Consider the following 16,136-nt stretch of genomic DNA (forward strand, 5'->3'; position numbering starts at 1 on the left):
TTGGTCGAGAATCAGGAATACTAGTCCAACCATCATCATCTCCCTCGTAACATCGACTTGGCACAGGGAGTACAATTGACCACCTTTTTTGTAATGGGTCATCAATATAAAAGACTTGATTGACTTGACTTGCAAGGACAAATGAGTCATTCTTGTGCCCTATTTTGTTCATATTGACCAAGGTGAATCCACATTCATCATTGTTGATTACTCTTTTGTCATTTGCATCCCACGTACACTTGAAAAGAGGAACTTGAAATTGATGATAGTCCAACTCCCATATTTCTTCAATCACTCCATAGAAAGTCACATCAGTCATCAAGGGATTCTTATCTTTGGCACCACAGACAAGCATGATGATAGCAACTAGAGAAACCCCACTGTTTTGGCAAACTTTCTCATCATCCCGTGCCTTTGTTTGGTATAAATTGTCATTTATCACGTAACTATTATACTTAATGACTTGCCCACGTGGACCATGAGCCAGCCATGTCAATGTTGATGTCGTTCCACCATTGCAGCTATCTATTTCAGCATCCACCTGACATTTATACAATTAGAATAGGGTGATTAAAATACTAGCTACAAACTGTTCACCGCAAAATGCATAAAGCAGATTTATCCACCTAACCTTTGCACGAAACCAGTCAATGAACTTCTTATTGTGAGCATCTTGTATCCACCTTTCATCTTTCTCTTTTTTCGGAAACATTGACTTCAGGAAATATTTATGTTCACTGTGGAAATATTTATATAGCAATTTGTGTTGGATATTAAATATTGACAATCACATGGGTGGATATTATAGATTAATGCAATACACTTACATAATGTAGGGAGATACTTCTTCTGTATTTTCCAGCACAGTCAAATGTGCTTGTTGAAGGTCAACTTGTGGCACTATAATTGGTGTTTTGCATGCTAAGAAGCCAGCAATGTTTGATTTGGGATCGCGATTTGATTGAGGGACCCCAATAGGATCAAGGTCATTTAGGTATTCCGAACAAAACTCAATTGCTTCTTCGGCTGAATATCACTAAACAATGCAACCTTCAGGATGTTTTCGACTGCCTACATAACTCTTAAGCACCTTCATGGATCTTTCGAACGGGTACATCCACCGGAAGTACACTGGTCCACATAATCGAACTTCTCGAACAAGATGAACTGTTAAGTGAAGCATGACATCGAAGAAAGAATGGGGGAAATACTGCTCCAAAAAGCAGAGTGTAACAACCAAGTCAGATTGCAGCTTATCTAACTTGGCTACATCTATCACCTTGCAACAAATATCTTTGAAGAAGAAGCATAATCTTATGATGGCATATCTAACATGTTTTGGTAAAGCATCACGTACGAGTATTGGTAGGAAATGCTGCATTAGAACATGAAAATCATGAGATTTCAAGCCAATCAATTTCAACTCAGACAAGGACACAAGATTTTTCAGGTTCGATGAGAAACCTTCTGGGACTTTTATATCCATTATCGACTGACAAACTTGTAACATTTCTTTTTTTGTGAATGAGCATGCAGCAGGAGGATGATATGTTCTTTTTTCACCAAATTTAGGTGCCAATTCAGGCCTAACTCCTATTTGAACCATGTCCAACCTAGCTGCCACATTGTCCTTGGTTTTCCTTTAACATTCATCAAAGTTGTGGGGACCCGGACGCTAATCATGATCAGGACAATTTAATCAATTATAATAAACAGCATCTAAATTTTATTTTATTTTTATTAAATGCGGAATGTAATGGGATTTAATCTAATATACATATCAGTATTAAAGTACAAGTCTTGTACTATATATACAATCATTCAACTAAGGTTTAACAACTAAATGTCAAGTGTCCAAACCCTATCTCTAATCCAAGTCCGTAGTCTCCACTCTAATCACGATCTATCTTCATCTCCTCGACCCTGAACCTGTCCCACCTGTTGTCATGCACACATACAAACACGACAACCGCCGGTTAACTCCGGTGATAATAAAATCCCAGTATAAATCAATGAAATATGCAATCATATAAACAATGTAAAAACATGTAACAAATATCAGTAACATGTATCAAATCCGAAACATAATCAATATGAAATCGTAAATCATACTCGTGACTCCACGGCTCAGACTAGACTCAATCCTAGTCTAGGGATCCCGGTTTCCAGATGTTGGTATTCCTATATCGACCAACAGTAATAGAAGAAACTCCAATTCTTTCCACGTCGATATAACCGAACATCCAGTGTCTTGACCTATCCGTCACAGACTTTGGCACTATCGCGAATTTACTATCCTGTGACATCGTGCAATGTGCCCGTGGCGATCCCACCACTATCATGCACTTCTGTCACAAGATCACTCGTCTAATACTCATCTAATACGTGCTTTCTATAAATCAATAGAACAAGCATATCAATTCAAATCAGTGCATATAATAACAATAAGTATGTGATTTAGGGAAACTTAAGTATATCCTACTTGAGTCGATCTCCCAATACCACATTGACTTATACCTTTGTCTTCTCGATCTGACGAAGTCGAATTCTCGAAGTCAAATCTGTCCATATCAAATCTGAAATGACAATATCGAATATACTGTATCAATATACATCTCAATTCAAAACCTGTTCTGATCAATACTAAACTCAAACATAATCTGATCCATATCAACGATATCATGATACAATTTCAATCAATACTGAATCTAATCACAATCAATCTACTGATGTTTCGATGGCATAATAATACAGTCTTGATCGCCCCGTCAATCTCAACATCACAGAAATAATACCATAATTCATAATCGATATCAATAGGAATCATAATCTTCAATAAGAATAGGTCATGATATCAAATCTGTACAATCTCGATCATATTACTTCAAAAATCATAACAATTACATACACAGCCCGTTCTTCGATCTGTCTTCAGTTATATACTAATCAGTATATCCAGAACACACTATATCAGTCAAATCACAATTCCCCCAATATCATAATTTCAAATTATACCAGAATTCAATAAAACTTACGTCCTGTTGTAGCTGTCGTCGCTAAAAACTCGGTACTGAAGTCAGATTACAAATCAGACGGACGGATTCCACAAAATCCTAAATTGAAACCAAAGTGAAGTTTGAGGGATTTCTGAAGGTTTCTCGATTGTCGTCTCTCAAGAAATTAAGCTGATATATATATATATATACATGTTGCATGAGAGGCTAGGTGGCTCATTGCATGTTCTGCACGTCTTGCCGCGGGTGCGCTAGCCCTTGGACCGCGGGTGCGCTGAGCGTGCTGTACTACTTCCACAATTTCAGAAGGCACGAACGCGGGTGCGGTGCATTTTTGACCGTGGGTGCGGTGACTCTACTGTACCAACTCCAAAATTTCAGAAGATCCACCGCGGGTGCGCTGGCTCTTTTACCGCGGGTGCACTGGTCTTTCTACTCCAACACTATACTTTGCAACTAAATTCAAATTGCAACGTCGCTTCTCCATATCTGTTCTTCCATTCCCTTATTCATAATACATAATAACTCAAAAGTATTAAGCTAAATCTCGGGCATTACATTTCTCCCCCCCTAAGATACGATTTCATCCCCGAAATCACAGGCAATCAACTTATATATCACAGGTAATCATATCAGATACCAAATCTGATAAAAGATGGAGATATATATACAGAAGCTAAAAGAAAACTTACTCCGCTGAAACAATTTTAGAGTCTTTATTTCATTCCAGATTCTGTCTTCTAAAGAGCTTCCTAGATGTTCTAACCATTCCTTTTAACTTTCAACAACGGAATAGTTTTTGTTCCGAACTATCTTTATTCTATTGATTCTGATTCCATTCTGGAGTAATACTTCAAGAGATATAATATCATAATATAACTCGAAGTAATTTTGATAAAATCAATCTCAAAATACTGGCTATACAACATCCGTATATACCCACTAACAGCTCATAACAAATCAACATCGTCATCTATTATCAAGTCTGTTCAGGCTAAATCAATTCCATATTCAATCTCTATATCACCTACCATTGGTCGTCGTCTGACGTTGGCATATTAGGTCTATCTATTTAGAGATGTCGTCATTCTTTTCTGAATCCGCTTCACTTCATCAGTTATATATCTGATCATATTAGGTCCAATCTCAAGAACCTCAGAGATATCATCCCACTCAAGAGGGAACCTGCACTTCTTACCGTACAACGTTTCAAATGGTGCCATCTCGATATTCGTCTGATAGCTATTGTTGTACGAAAACTCACGACATGACATAAATCCTGCCAACTAGTGCTAAAATCAAGCATTATAACTCTAAGCATATTTTCCAAAATCCGGATAACCCACTCTGACTGTCCGTCAGTCGGTGAATGATATGAAATAATCATATATAATCTCGTACCCACTCTTGCTGTACTTCCCGCCAAACGTGCAAAGTCAACCAAAATCATGGTCTGATATAATCAACTCTCGACACTCTGTGTAATCTGATCACTTTTCTGACAGAAATCTCAGTAATATAATCATATCTGTACGTTTTCATGTACGAGTTAGCATTCGGAGACTGGGTCAGTCTGTCATTCCTAACTCAATCACTACTCAATCCCGGAAGTATTGCAGTAGCTTTGTCACTATATCCCTGGAAATGGAATCCCCTTCTCATTCAGGAATCAATAAGCTATATAACCAATCTCCTGGTTTCATTCTTTCTGTCTTCATCTATCAGCAATTCAGACAATTCAGTACAAATTCTGCCATATCTAATCTCAGCTGTTTCTATCAAAACATTCTTTTCAGACTATCATATATCTTTCTGCTATCGGAATGAATACTGAATCAACTCGTGTGTATTTCTGAAAACATTAACTATTTCAAATCCGAAATATCTGCTACAACTGATTGGTTATTCACATACCTGATATTCTGATCGATACCATGCTCTGACTATCGATATCCAATTCTGCCCATTCTGATTAACTTTCTGAATTGTTTTAACTTCCAAAATCAGTTCTGGTTCGGCTTGAACGGTATCGAGTCTCAACTGTATATAATCTGTATCAAATACTACTGTAGAAAATAATCATTCTTAAGCAATTTAGAATAACAATCAGATACAGTAGCCTGCTAGCTCATGCAACTACAAGTTTCTAACACTGATATCAGTCTCGGCCAACTGATCGCGGTCTCAACTGTGCTAGAATCAATAGATACTAGCAATCGAGGCACAGACGATGTCTGTGCGGCGTTGTACATGAATATTAAGTATAACATGTCTAATAATAAGTATGCTAAGAGGTAACATTGTGCAAAGATTGAATAAAATTAAAAAATAGTAAGTGTATCTTGCTGCACAATTGAAACGACATAACTATTGATAACATTAAATCGTAGACAAAATTGAAATAATTTTCATGACATGTTATCTGTCCGAACACAAAAAGCCTTAAATAGAATGAGTGCAAGAGAAAGTTATTGGAGTTATTAGTTTTTGTGTTTTTCTTATAACTGACGATGCACACGCAATAATAGTTATACCTTATAACGTACATTTGCACACATGTTTCATTCGTAATGTAACAAATACATAATAAATACCTTCACACATATTTTCATTTCATTCTACCTAGCATTTATCTGAATTTCATATAGTTTCCACAATACAATAAATCGAAGTAAGATAATAGCCATATTCGATGATGGCAAAGCGCTAACAGCATGAATCAGAATTGCATGTCGTCGGAGAAGTTGAAAATCTCATGACTCCATCTCTCCCCTGATTTCTAGTTGCTTGAATTGGACTAATAGTAAAACCTCCTATTAAAACCGTGAAAAATGAAAAAGATTGTGAAAACTAACAAATAGAATAAAAAAAATAAGCAAACCAAAAATTGATAATCAGAATATTAAACAAAAAACATTTATAAAATTAAGTTTAACATACTTGAGCAAGCTCTTTAAGTAATAAAAAGACAATAGTTACATCTGTGGAGGCTCTGAATGGTGAAGACCGAAAATTATGAAAAATTGGTTGAATATCGTTAAATCTTGAGTGATCAATCTTTTCGCATTTGCAAAATCTTAAATTTGTTCCCAAAGTTGCATCATAGATTATACAAAAAATTTAGAATAACAATCAGATACAGTTTTGGTCGGGCTTGAACGGTATTGAGTCTCAACTGTGTATAATCTGTATCAAATACTGCTGCAGAAAATAATCATTCTTAAGAAATTTAGAATAACAATCAGATACAGTAGCCTGCTAGCTCATGCAACTACAAGTTTCAGACACTGATATCAGTCTCGGCCAATTGATCGCGGTCTCAACTGTGCTAGAATCAATAGATATATCATCTTCAGATATAACAAACCCTGAACACAATCTGTCTTAGTCAAGAGGCACATTTCAACAGTTGCTGCATACAACTTTTCAGTTCCCAGAATATTCAATACAATACTCAGATATTCAACAAAAGCAGTCATAATCTTCGAATAGACCAGAATACTATAGATAAATAAATCAGATAATTATCAAATATTTTGAACACAGAGTTTATCAATTCACCACTATAGCTGATACATCCCTAACGAGAACCATTCAATCAGATGAAACTCTCGGTTAATGAATCTGCTATTCGATCTTTCAAATCTTTCAATTCAATCAATATTATTCGGTACGAAGTTCTAAAATTAATAACAGTACCTGATATCAAGTCAAGACTGAAATCAATCTTCCTGATTAAAGGCAAACTCGGAAGTCCATCTGAGACGATTTTAGCAACTCTCCTGTCACTGGCAAATTAGTAAATCAACTAATATATATAAGGAATCACTCTGTTCCTTTCGATAATCATCGAAGCATGAACATCATATATATCAAAGATATTTTAAATCCAGAATTCTTATCATACCATGTTCATTCTTTGGCCATTTCAGGTCCGAATCTTACCATTTCCTGGAAATAATCTGCGATAGCTCTGTACTTGACCAACACATCAATATCAATAATGCAGTCAGCATCAAATAACACCAAGTACTATATCATCTAACTCAATCCCATATCTGTCATACTGTAGCATACCAAATCTAACAGATGTCACTGATACAAAACCTCTCCAAAACAGAAAAGAGATCAATACTACAGCATATAATACTCAATACTCAAGCATATATCCATACAATTCATTCAGAAATCATATACAGGATGTACTAATATTTCTCAATACGTAAACGAAATAACCATAAAGGAACAGTTACCTGCCACTATAGAATCAAGTGCATTCCGGGTCTGTTCCCCGGTCACTACGACCAGATGCCTCTGCTCCCTGAAATCTTCGGGAACCTCGCTGTGGACATACTCTAGCAAAGTGTCCTTGCTGTCGACAGATGTTACAACTACCAAACACACCTTGGCATTGCTCTGTGAGATGTCTTCCTCCACAGGTTCTACAATACACTCCGGTGTAACTCGGGCTAGAACCACTGGAGCTAGATGAACCGATCCCTAACTTCTTGAACTGCTTCTTTCGAGCTTTTAACTGTTCTTTCTTTCCACTACTGCTGCTACCAATTTCGATTCTGGGAGGCAGTGGCTGTGGTCTCGGTGTTGGAAGAACATACAAAGCTTCCTTTTGTCTCATCCGAACTGTTTCTGCTCTTTTGGCTTTGTTCAGAGTATCAGCAAGGTTATTCGGTCGTTTCACATTTACCAATTTACGTATCTCCGGATTCAATCCCTGGATGAACTGATCAAATACAACTTCATCGTTCCTAGCCACGTGAGGGGCAAAACGTAGCAAGGTAAAGAACTGGGCCAAATACTCATCAATATTTTACTGACCTTGTCTCAGATTTGCATACTCTGCACCTTTATCCTGTCTGTATGATACGGGAAAGAATCTTTGATAGAATTCAACTTTAAAAGTTTTCCACGTAATCACTGGACCACGCTGTTCTAAGCCTTCTTTGGTTACCAGCCACCAACTCCTTGCGACTTCCCGTAACTGGTGCCCAATTAGTTTAACTCTACAATCATCTGTGAAACCAAGAAATTCAAATAGCATTTCTATATCCTCTAACCAATTCTCACAATCGACTGGCGTCTCAGTACCCTTCAGAATCGGCGGTTGAAACGACTGAAATCTCTTTATCTGTGTTTCCATCAAAGTTTCTGACACATCCCTCTGATTAGTCGAAGTACTACCTCGTTCTGGAATTCTTTGAGGAGGTATATCTGGTTACCACAAAAGTTAGCAATCACAGGAGATAAATCCATCTCATCCTCTTTCTGATCAGCTTACATCTGATCAAAATCGGTTCTGATTCATTTTCAAATAATACACATTTCCAAATCAACTCAGATATTCAGGTAACATGTATTTTCAAAAACAGTAAAAATATACTGCAATATTAGCATATACCATGTAATTCAACATTATAATAAATCACATGCTAGCAATCACATGCAAGGAAAGAAAATTCATTTTACCCCGCTCCCTAGCTTCTATCTCAGTCTCAGAAATTTACAGTTCTGGACCTATAGCTCTGATACCACCTGTTGTGGGGACCCGGACGCTAATCATGTTCTTATTCATCATCAGGACAATTTAATAAATTATAATAAACAGGGTCTAAATTTTTTTTTAAATGTGGAATGTAATGGGATTCAATCTAATATACATATCAGTATTTAAGTACAAGTCTTGTACTATATATACAATCATTCAACTAAGGTTTAACAACTAAATGTCAAGTGTCCAAACCCTATCTCTAATCCAAGTCCGTAGTCTCCACTCTAATCACGATCTATCTTCATCTCCTCGACCCTGAACCTGTCCCACCTGTTGTCATGCACACAAACAAACACGACAACAGCCGGATAACTCCATTGAGAATAAAATCCCAGTATAAATCAATGAAACATGCAATCATATAAACAATGTAAAAACATGTAACAAATATCAGTAACATGTATCAAATCCGAAACATAATCAATATGAATCATACTAGTGACTCCACGGCTCAGACTAGACTCAATCCTAGTCTAGGGATCTCGGTTTCCAGATGTTGGTATTCCTATATCGACCAACAGTAATAGAAGAAACTCCAATTCTATCCACGTCGATATAACCGAACATCCAGTGTCTTGACCTATCCGTCACAGACTTTGGCACTATCGCCAATTCACTATCCTGTGACATCGTGCAATGTGCCCGTGGCGATCCCACCACTATCAGGCACTTCTGTCACAAGATCACTCGTCTAATACTCATCTAATACGTGCTTTCTATAAATCAATAGAACAAGCATATCAAATCAAACCAATGCATATAATAACAATAAGTATGTGATTTAGGGAAACTCAAATATATCCTACTTGAGTCGATCTCCCAATACCACATTGACTTATAACTTTTTCTTCTCGATCTGACGAAGTCGAAGTCTCGAAGTCAAATCTGTCCATATCAAATCTGAAATGACAATATCGAATATACTGTATCAATATACATCTCAATTCAAAACCTGTTCTGATCAATACTAAACTCAAACATAATCTGATCCATATCAACGATATCATGATACAATTTCAATCAATACTGAATCTAATCACAATCAATCTACTGATGTTTCGATGGCATAATAATACAGTCTTGATCGCCCCGTCAATCTCAACATCACAGAAATAATACCATAATTCATAATCGATATCAATAGGAATCATAATCTTCAATAAGAATAGGTCATGATATCAAATCTGTACAATCTCGATCATATTACTTCAAAAATCATAACAATTACATACACAGCCCGTTCTTCGATCTGTCTTCAGTTATATACTAATCAGTATATCCAGAACACACTATATCAGTCAAATCACAATTCCCCCAATATCATAATTTCAAATTATACCAGAATTCAATAAAACTTACGTCCTGTTGTAGCTGTCGTCGCTAAAAACTCGGTACTGAAGTCAGATTACAAATCAGACGGACGGATTCCACAAAATCCTAAATTGAAACCAAAGTGAAGTTTGAGGGATTTCTGAAGGTTTCTCGATTGTCGTCTCTCAAGAAATTAAGCTGATATATATATATATATACATGTTGCATGAGAGGCTAGGTGGCTCATTGCATGTTCTGCACGTCTTGCCGCGGGTGCGCTAGCCCTTGGACCGCGGGTGCGCTGAGCGTGCTGTACTACTTCCACAATTTCAGAAGGCACGAACGCGGGTGCGGTGCATTTTTGACCGTGGGTGCGGTGACTCTACTGTACCAACTCCAAAATTTCAGAAGATCCACCGCGGGTGCGCTGGCTCTTTTACCGCGGGTGCACTGGTCTTTCTACTCCAACACTATACTTTGCAACTAAATTCAAATTGCAACGTCGCTTCTCCATATCTGTTCTTCCATTCCCTTATTCATAATACATAATAACTCAAAAGTATTAAGCTAAATCTCGGGCATTACATTTCTCCCCCCCTAAGATACGATTTCATCCCCGAAATCACAGGCAATCAACTTATATATCACAGGTAATCATATCAGATACCAAATCTGATAAAAGATGGAGATATATATACAGAAGCTAAAAGAAAACTTACTCCGCTGAAACAATTTTAGAGTCTTTATTTCATTCCAGATTCTGTCTTCTAAAGAGCTTCCTAGATGTTCTAACCATTCCTTTTAACTTTCAACAACGGAATAGTTTTTGTTCCGAACTATCTTTATTCTATTGATTCTGATTCCATTCTGGAGTAATACTTCAAGAGATATAATATCATAATATAACTCGAAGTAATTTTGATAAAATCAATCTCAAAATACTGGCTATACAACATCCGTATATACCCACTAACAGCTCATAACAAATCAACATCGTCATCTATTATCAAGTCTGTTCAGGCTAAATCAATTCCATATTCAATCTCTATATCACCTACCATTGGTCGTCGTCTGACGTTGGCATATTAGGTCTATCTATTTAGAGATGTCGTCATTCTTTTCTGAATCCGCTTCACTTCATCAGTTATATCTCTGATCATATTAGGTCCAATCTCAAGAACCTCAGAGATATCATCCCACTCAAGAGGGAACCTGCACTTCTTACCGTACAACGTTTCAAATGGTGCCATCTCGATATTCGTCTGATAGCTATTGTTGTACGAAAACTCACGACATGACATAAATCCTGCCAACTAGTGCTAAAATCAAGCATTATAACTCTAAGCATATTTTCCAAAATCCGGATAACCCACTCTGACTGTCCGTCAGTCGGTGAATGATATGAAATAATCATATATAATCTCGTACCCACTCTTGCTGTACTTCCCGCCAAACGTGCAAAGTCAACCAAAATCATGGTCTGATATAATCAACTCTCGACACTCTGTGTAATCTGATCACTTTTCTGACAGAAATCTCAGTAATATAATCATATCTGTACGTTTTCATGTACGAGTTAGCATTCGGAGACTGGGTCAGTCTGTCATTCCTAACTCAATCACTACTCAATCCCGGAAGTATTGCAGTAGCTTTGTCACTATATCCCTGGAAATGGAATCCCCTTCTCATTCAGGAATCAATAAGCTATATAACCAATCTCCTGGTTTCATTCTTTCTGTCTTCATCTATCAGCAATTCAGACAATTCAGTACAAATTCTGCCATATCTAATCTCAGCTGTTTCTATCAAAACATTCTTTTCAGACTATCATATATCTTTCTGCTATCGGAATGAATACTGAATCAACTCGTGTGTATTTCTGAAAACATTAACTATTTCAAATCCGAAATATCTGCTACAACTGATTGGTTATTCACATACCTGATATTCTGATCGATACCATGCTCTGACTATCGATATCCAATTCTGCCCATTCTGATTAACTTTCTGAACTGTTTTAACTTCCAAAATCAGTTCTGGTTCGGCTTGAACGGTATCGAGTCTCAACTGTATATAATCTGTATCAAATACTACTGTAGAAAATAATCATTCTTAAGCAATTTAGAATAACAATCAGATACAGTAGCCTGCTAGCTCATGCAACTACAAGTTTCTAACACTGATATCAGTCTCGGCCAACTGATCGCGGTCTCAACTGTGCTAGAATCAATAGATACTAGCAATCGAGGCACAGACGATGTCTGTGCGGCGTTGTACATGAATATTAAGTATAACATGTCTAATAATAAGTATGCTAAGAGGTAACATTGTGCAAAGATTGAATAAAATTAAAAAATAGTAAGTGTATCTTGCTGCACAATTGAAACGACATAACTATTGATAACATTAAATCGTAGACAAAATTGAAATAATTTTCATGACATGTTATCTGTCCGAACACAAAAAGCCTTAAATAGAATGAGTGCAAGAGAAAGTTATTGGAGTTATTAGTTTTTGTGTTTTTCTTATAACTGACGATGCACACGCAATAATAGTTATACCTTATAACGTACATTTGCACACATGTTTCATTCGTAATGTAACAAATACATAATAAATACCTTCACACATATTTTCATTTCATTCTACCTAGCATTTATCTGAATTTCATATAGTTTCCACAATACAATAAATCGAAGTAAGATAATAGCCATATTCGATGATGGCAAAGCGCTAACAGCATGAATCAGAATTGCATGTCGTCGGAGAAGTTGAAAATCTCATGACTCCATCTCTCCCCTGATTTCTAGTTGCTTGAATTGGACTAATAGTAAAACCTCCTATTAAAACCGTGAAAAATGAAAAAGATTGTGAAAACTAACAAATAGAATAAAAAAAATAAGCAAACCAAAAATTGATAATCAGAATATTAAACAAAAAACATTTATAAAATTAAGTTTAACATACTTGAGCAAGCTCTTTAAGTAATAAAAAGACAATAGTTACATCTGTGGAGGCTCTGAATGGTGAAGACCGAAAATTATGAAAAATTGGTTGAATATCGTTAAATCTTGAGTGATCAATCTTTTCGCATTTGCAAAATCTTAAATTTGTTCCCAAAGTTGCATCATAGATTATACAAAAAATTTAGAATAACAATCAGATACAGTTTTGGTCGGGCTTGAACGGTATTGAGTCTCAACTGTGTATAATCTGTATCAAATACTGCTGCAGAAAATAATCATTCTTAAGAAATTTAGAATAACAATCAGATACAGTAGCCTGCTAGCTCATGCAACTACAAGTTTCAGACACTGATATCAGTCTCGGCCAATTGATCGCGGTCTCAACTGTGCTAGAATCAATAGATATATCATCTTCAGATATAACAAACCCTGAACACAATCTGTCTTAGTCAAGAGGCACATTTCAACAGTTGCTGCATACAACTTTTCAGTTCCCAGAATATTCAATACAATACTCAGATATTCAACAAAAGCAGTCATAATCTTCGAATAGACCAGAATACTATAGATAAATAAATCAGATAATTATCAAATATTTTGAACACAGAGTTTATCAATTCACCACTATAGCTGATACATCCCTAACGAGAACCATTCAATCAGATGAAACTCTCGGTTAATGAATCTGCTATTCGATCTTTCAAATCTTTCAATTCAATCAATATTATTCGGTACGAAGTTCTAAAATTAATAACAGTACCTGATATCAAGTCAAGACTGAAATCAATCTTCCTGATTAAAGGCAAACTCGGAAGTCCATCTGAGACGATTTTAGCAACTCTCCTGTCACTGGCAAATTAGTAAATCAACTAATATATATAAGGAATCACTCTGTTCCTTTCGATAATCATCGAAGCATGAACATCATATATATCAAAGATATTTTAAATCCAGAATTCTTATCATACCATGTTCATTCTTTGGCCATTTCAGGTCCGAATCTTACCATTTCCTGGAAATAATCTGCGATAGCTCTGTACTTGACCAACACATCAATATCAATAATGCAGTCAGCATCAAATAACACCAAGTACTATATCATCTAACTCAATCCCATATCTGTCATACTGTAGCATACCAAATCTAACAGATGTCACTGATACAAAACCTCTCCAAAACAGAAAAGAGATCAATACTACAGCATATAATACTCAATACTCAAGCATATATCCATACAATTCATTCAGAAATCATATACAGGATGTACTAATATTTCTCAATACGTAAACGAAATAACCATAAAGGAACAGTTACCTGCCACTATAGAATCAAGTGCATTCCGGGTCTGTTCCCCGGTCACTACGACCAGATGCCTCTGCTCCCTGAAATCTTCGGGAACCTCGCTGTGGACATACTCTAGCAAAGTGTCCTTGCTGTCGACAGATGTTACAACTACCAAACACACCTTGGCATTGCTCTGTGAGATGTCTTCCTCCACAGGTTCTACAATACACTCCGGTGTAACTCGGGCTAGAACCACTGGAGCTAGATGAACCGATCCCTAACTTCTTGAACTGCTTCTTTCGAGCTTTTAACTGTTCTTTCTTTCCACTACTGCTGCTACCAATTTCGATTCTGGGAGGCAGTGGCTGTGGTCTCGGTGTTGGAAGAACATACAAAGCTTCCTTTTGTCTCATCCGAACTGTTTCTGCTCTTTTGGCTTTGTTCAGAGTATCAGCAAGGTTATTCGGTCGTTTCACATTTACCAATTTACGTATCTCCGGATTCAATCCCTGGATGAACTGATCAAATACAACTTCATCGTTCCTAGCCACGTGAGGGGCAAAACGTAGCAAGGTAAAGAACTGGGCCAAATACTCATCAATATTTTACTGACCTTGTCTCAGATTTGCATACTCTGCACCTTTATCCTGTCTGTATGATACGGGAAAGAATCTTTGATAGAATTCAACTTTAAAAGTTTTCCACGTAATCACTGGACCACGCTGTTCTAAGCCTTCTTTGGTTACCAGCCACCAACTCCTTGCGACTTCCCGTAACTGGTGCCCAATTAGTTTAACTCTACAATCATCTGTGAAACCAAGAAATTCAAATAGCATTTCTATATCCTCTAACCAATTCTCACAATCGACTGGCGTCTCAGTACCCTTCAGAATCGGCAGTTGAAACGACTGAAATCTCTTTATCTGTGTTTCCATCAAAGTTTCTGACACATCCCTCTGATTAGTCGAAGTACTACCTCGTTCTGGAATTCTTTGAGGAGGTATATCTGGTTACCACAAAAGTTAGCAATCACAGGAGATAAATCCATCTCATCCTCTTTCTGATCAGCTTACATCTGATCAAAATCGGTTCTGATTCATTTTCAAATAATACACATTTCCAAATCAACTCAGATATTCAGGTAACATGTATTTTCAAAAACAGTAAAAATATACTGCAATATTAGCATATACCATGTAATTCAACATTATAATAAATCACATGCTAGCAATCACATGCAAGGAAAGAAAATTCATTTTACCCCGCTCCCTAGCTTCTATCTCAGTCTCAGAAATTTACAGTTCTGGACCTATAGCTCTGATACCACCTGTTGTGGGGACCCGGACGCTAATCATGTTCTTATTCATCATCAGGACAATTTAATAAATTATAATAAACAGGGTCTAAATTTTTTTTTAAATGTGGAATGTAATGGGATTCAATCTAATATACATATCAGTATTTAAGTACAAGTCTTGTACTATATATACAATCATTCAACTAAGGTTTAACAACTAAATGTCAAGTGTCCAAACCCTATCTCTAATCCAAGTCCGTAGTCTCCACTCTAATCACGATCTATCTTCATCTCCTCGACCCTGAACCTGTCCCACCTGTTGTCATGCACACAAACAAACACGACAACAGCCGGATAACTCCATTGAGAATAAAATCCCAGTATAAATCAATGAAACATGCAATCATATAAACAATGTAAAAACATGTAACAAATATCAGTAACATGTATCAAATCCGAAACATAATCAATATGAATCATACTAGTGACTCCACGGCTCAGACTAGACTCAATCCTAGTCTAGGGATCTCGGTTTCCAGATGTTGGTATTCCTATATCGACCAACAGTAATAGAAGAAACTCCAATTCTATCCACGTCGATATAACCGAACATCCAGTGTCTTGACCTATCCGTCACAGACTTTGGCACTATCGCCAATTCACTATCCTGTGACATCGTGCAATGTGCCCGTGGCGAT

Source organism: Primulina tabacum, chromosome 17 (assembly GCF_025594145.1).
Source record: "Primulina tabacum isolate GXHZ01 chromosome 17, ASM2559414v2, whole genome shotgun sequence".
Classification (NCBI taxonomy): Eukaryota; Viridiplantae; Streptophyta; class Magnoliopsida; order Lamiales; family Gesneriaceae; genus Primulina; species Primulina tabacum.